Source organism: Gopherus flavomarginatus, chromosome 25 (assembly GCF_025201925.1).
Source record: "Gopherus flavomarginatus isolate rGopFla2 chromosome 25, rGopFla2.mat.asm, whole genome shotgun sequence".
Taxonomy (NCBI): Eukaryota; Metazoa; Chordata; order Testudines; family Testudinidae; genus Gopherus; species Gopherus flavomarginatus.
In genome coordinates, this window is record NC_066641.1 from 9,273,949 (window position 1) to 9,279,661 (window position 5,713).

Below are 5,713 nucleotides of genomic sequence, written 5' to 3' on the forward strand. Positions count from 1 at the left end.
CTGCAGCAGATTGTTGCAGGGCAGTGGTGCCACCGTCTGCCAGGAGCCCAGCCTTCCCTGCCAGTTAGGAGAAGCCGAGAAGCACAAAGGTGCCGTTTGCAGGCAAGAGCACCCTCTAGTCCCCCATCTCTCTGCAGAGACTTGCTTGATTTTCTTAGCGGAGTGGGAAGAGAACACCAGGCCACACAGAGCGCTGAGGTTGGGGGTGGACAGTGGCAGTGAGCTGGGTTTGGTGGAGGCCTGGCAGCTCGGAGCATCTCCTGTGGTCAGGACTGGATAGAGGAGGAGGATTGCTCGGCTTCAGTCACCCTGGGTGGCAGCAGCTCTAGCAAATTCTTCCCATTGCAGCTGACCAACCCTTCCTCTGTCTTCCAAGCTAGCAAATTTTGATCTTAACTAAAACGCTGCAGCCTTCCAAACTGCCCTTTCCCATTCTCATTCTTCTCTCCCCCGCCTTGCTGGATGAGCGTGAGAAAACCCCTTCCCCACGCTGTGCCTCAGTTTCCCCATCTATAACACATAGGTAACCATACAAACCCATCTCGCGAGGTGGGGGGGGGGGTCATGAAGCTTCATTCCTCCACATTTGCAAACCACCCTGGGACCTTCCACAGCTAAGTGCTATGGAAGGATGTGGGAAGAAGGTTATTATTCAGAATTATCCTCTCTCCAGGTGCCATCAGGAGGGACGCAAACTTGAATGGTGGACGTTCACAGACCCGCCACGGTGGCTGACTGGTGTTTCAGGTTAAATGTAAGACAGAGACGAAGAGCCCATTGGATCAGCTACAATAAACATGATTTATTTAGGAACTCATAAATCAGGCTGGGCCCCCGAAGCGGGGACACCCAGCCATTAAGTGCTCTGTCCCCTGCTCCCCCCACCTACACACATCTGATACCTGATGGATGTCGGGATCCAAGCTACATGCTCACAAATCACCAGGCTGCAGCTTAATGAAGACCCCATGCTTCGTGGCATTAAGTTAAAGGCAGAACATGCAGGAGAAGGTGCCTGGAACATGGCTGGGATGCAAAGGGTGGGGCTTTGCCAGGGACAAGTGGCCACAGGCTTAGCTGGATGTAATCTGTCTTTTCTTTCCTTTGTGGATACAGGGTCGGAGGGAAGGTAGGTCTCCTGAGAGCGACCTGTGCTGAGGCTTTAACAGGAGGGTGCTGTCTCCTCCTAGTGGCTATTTAGGAGTAGGGATCGCAGTCACCAGGAAAGCAGCCTGCAGCAAACGGGGGGTTTGTAAACTTCGGAAGTTTGACAATGTTTTTTGTGTGTCTGTGTCCGTCTGTCTCACATACACTCTCACGCCCTTTGCCTTTACTGACTGGACGGAGGGTCCTGGAAATCCTTGGTGATCAACAGCCTTTCTGCCATTTTCTGAGACTGCTTGAAATTGCCACCTGATCTCTGTAATCCCAAACATGACGGAACGTACCATAGGCCTGGTCTACATTTAAATATGAGGTCGACTTCACTACGCCACTTGGGACTATGAAAAATTCTGCACCCTGTGAGATGTAGTTAGGTCAACCCAGCCCCCAATGTAGATACAGCTAGGTTGATGGCAGAATTGTTCCATCAATCTAACTACTGCTTCTCGGAGAGGTGGATTAACTGGAAAACCCCTACGTTGATGTAGGAAGTGTCTACGTAGCATAGCTGCAGCTCCATAGCTTTGCCACATACGCATAGGCACAACCCCTGTAAAAAGAGGCAGGGCTATCTAATGATTAAAGACAGAAGTCGGGACTCCTGGGCGCTGTTTCTAAGTGTGTGGAAGGAAATGTGGTGTACCAATTTGGGTACGAGACTAAGAATCAGGACTCCAGGGTCTACTCCTGGCTCTGCCACTGACTCTCTTTGTGACCCTGAGCAAGTCCCTTGACCTTTCTCTGAGCCTGGTTCCCCATCATTAAAACTGGTGAACTAATTACTATTTCAGAGGGCTGTTGTGAGGCTCCATCAATTCTCACCTGCAGACAATGTTTATAGACACAGCAGGTTCAGACCAATCCTGTAATCTTCCCCCCGAACTACCCACGTTTCTTCTTCAAAGGGTAGCCAGGTGGGTTTAGCTTTAGGACCTCCGCAGTGCACTGTCAGCAAACACCAAGCCCCATCTTTCTCTTCCCAGCATCCGGCTTCCCACGTTCCTAGGAATGCTGCTTATTCAGCAGAGAAAAAAGTCAGTTTCAGGTCTTTTCCCCTCCTTTAATGAAAGGAGAGGAACATGTAATGGCTGATTACTGTGATTGTGGTTAGCCAGGGCTTCTGGGACTTGATGCTTCAGTTAACTGGGGGATATGCCGGAGCATGAGAAAGGGATCCGAGTGACCATGTGCGGCCCCAGGTGGGCAGGAACAGAGGTGAAGCAGGAACAGAGACTACCTTGCTTGCTTAGACGTACCAAGTTTCTCCTCTGTGACCAAAATCCTGGTACTAGACTAGGCCTCTTAGAGATTACTGTTTTCTCCATGTTCACATGCTCTGCACAATATCACACCCACAGCTCGGTACCACAGCTCAATCCACCGTCCCGAGTCATCCCACTAGAATCCAGAGCGAGGAGCATGGTAAAAGACTCGAGATTGATAGATGGCTCCAAATACTCACCCGGAGCCACTCCGCTAGCTGCCGTAATCTGAGAACATCCCAGCTCTGCCAACTGCTACATCTTCTTCACTGTGTGCACCTTTGGGACGCATGGCTCACGTGGACTTCAAACCCTCTGGCTCCTGCTACTGGTATTCCCTAGAATGCACGTTGCCAGCAGCCAGTTCACCAAATGCCAGTCACCTTGCCATATGGGCACCCTTGCTGCGCCAACTGCTCCAGAACTGCAAACTCACCCTCCCATGTCTAATCCTTTGCACTCTCCGGAGTACCCATCTATATCACCCACTTTACCAGCTGGGCTTGGCATCTTCCACTACCATGCTGCTCAGAGCCCAGCACACTATCACATGCCCTACCAACTGCTCTGCACCCCCCCGAGCCCCTTCCCCCAATGCTCCTGCCAACTTTCCCAAGACACCTGCCACATGGCCCCTTCCCTGAAGCACAATGGAACGTTCACCACCATGTTCACTGGCCTGCGGCTCTTGCCGTCAATCAATACAGGCATCACTGTCATCAGCTGTGTCAATCATCCCATACCAAAATGGTTCTTAAAGATACACATGCCAGGCAGCCCACAGACCCACCTCGCCTGCAAACCTTCTTGGTTTCAAGACACTCCCTGCTATGAAAATACCCTTGCTCCTACAGAGCATCCTACTCTTCTTCCTCTCCCTTATGTAAACACCCCTCCTTCCCACTAGGAAAAGACACCTTTCCGAGATCACCATCACCCTGCATGGCGGTGACCCCTGACTCTCTTACTGCATTAGGGCTAATGATGCAACTATTAGATAGGGGAGAGTTCTCTCATTTTCAGGTGCTCAGCATCCTTAATTGAGGCCAGATTTTCTAGAGAGCTCAGGTCCCATTTAGGCTCCTAAATAAGGGCCTGAATCTCAAAGTGTTCAGCCCCCAATGTGACACATACAGACAGATTTTCAAAAGAGCCATAAAGGTTAGGGTTAAGATTCAGCCATGTTACCTTTTGTCTCTTCAAGCAGCTGTCCTTTAGCCACGCTTGGTTATTTCCACCACCAAAAATATTTAGAGATGTTTCTTTTGAAACTTCCAGTAATAACATAACTGAGCAAAGCCCTGCTTTTTTTTTATTTAATTCCAAAGATCATCCCAGGCTCAAATGCAGGGCACACACCTGACTAATACACATGACAAGGTCCTCACTACGAAGCAGTAGGGCGGAAACTTGAAATGACCCGTGATCTTATTTGTTTAACATGCACAGCATTTTCTACTACTTCATTTCCATGATTCAGCATTTCATGGCACGGCAACATAAGAAATGACAGAATAAAGTCAGGTTTGGGCACAGGAATTCCCTGACTTGCACAAAAAGGTTTTGGTAGGAATGGGGAATATGACCTTTCCCAGGGACACACTTACCTTGCAGAAGGCATGCGAGTGGAGGGACATTGGAGCACTGTAGCTGAAGAAGTCTCCTTACTTTGAACAGGTAGGTGGTTGAGAGTTGAAGCATAGTCCTTTCTGGTGACAGCCTGACTCCGCACAGTTTTCTGGTGGGAGCAGAGCGCATCCCTTTCTGGGGATCCCTTTACAGGAACGAGCGCTCTAGGGCAGTGATATAATGGCTCTTTGTAGGGGCCCTCCTGTGCTAGAGACAGGTCAGAGGGGTTGGGGTATGGTCCTTTTGGGGAACCCTACGGTAGGGGCCCTACCTGGCTGAGATGTTTAGAGAGGGATCAGGGCATGGTCTGTTCGGGGAACCCCTGCCCCCCCAGAGACGTTTAGAGAAGGATCGGGGCATGGTCCATTCAGGGAACCCCTGCCCCGTAGAGACGTTTAGAGAGGGATCAGGGCATGGTCCTTTCGGGGAACCTCTGCCCCCCAGAGATGTTTAGAGAGGGATCGGGGCATGGTCCGTTCAGGGAACCCCTGCCCCCCAGAGACGTTTAGAGAGGGATCAGGGCTTGGTCCGTTCGGGGAACCCCTGCCCCCCCGAGACGTTTAGAGAGGGATCAGGGCATGGTCTGTTCGGGGAACCCCTGCCCCCTAGAGACGTTTAGAGAGGGATCAGGGCATGGTCCTTTTGGGGAACCCCTGCCCCCCAGAGACGTTTAGAGAGGGATCAGGGCATGGTCCGTTCAGGGAACCCCTGCCCCCCAGACACGTTTAGAGAGGGATCAGGGCACAGTCCGTACGGGGAACCCCTGCCCCCCAGAGACGTTTGGAGAGGGATCGGGGCATGGTCCGTTAGAAAGGGATCAGGGCATGGTCCGTTCGGGGAACCCCTGCCCCCTCGAGATGTTTAGAGAGGGATCGGGGCATGGTCCGTTCGGGGAACCCCTGCCCCCCAGAGACGTTTAGAAAGGGATCAGGGCATGGTCCGTTTGGGGATCCCCTGCCCCGTCGAGATGTTTAGAGAGGGATCAGGGCATGGTCCGTTCGGGGACCCCCTGCCCCCCCGAGATGTTTAGAGAGGGATCCGGGCATGGTCCGTTCGGGGACCCCCTGCCCCCCAGAGATGTTTAGAGAGGGATCCGGGCATGGTCCGTTCAGGGACCCCCTGCCCCCCAGAGACGTTTAGAGAGGGATCAGGGCATGGTCCGTTCGGGGACCCCCTGCCCCCAGAGAAGTTTAGAGAGGGATCGGGGCATGGTCTGTTCGGGGATCCCCTGCCCCCCCGAGATGTTTAGAGAGGGATCAGGGCATGGTCCGTTCCGGGACCCCCTGCCCCCAGAGAAGTGGGAGGGTGGGGTGGGAAGGGTCTTTTGCAGGATTCCCTGCCTGGCAGAGAAGTGTGGCGGGGGTTGGCGCATGGCTCTTTGCCCATCACACTGCCTGCCGGGCACCGGGCGGGGAACGAACAGCCGAGAGCCAAGCCGCAGCCGAGCCCCTCAGCCACCAGCTCCTCCAACACGTGCATCCCGCGTCCCGCCCCCCGCGGCCGGACTACATTTCCCAAGAAGCCGTGCGCCCGGCGAGGCAGAGCAGAGACCAATAGAGAGAGACTATGCTCCGCGAGCGAGGCAGGACGATGCCTGCCGGACGTTGTAGTCTAGCCAGCTTCGGCCTCGCCGGACAGGGGCGAGCAGGAGGCGGCCG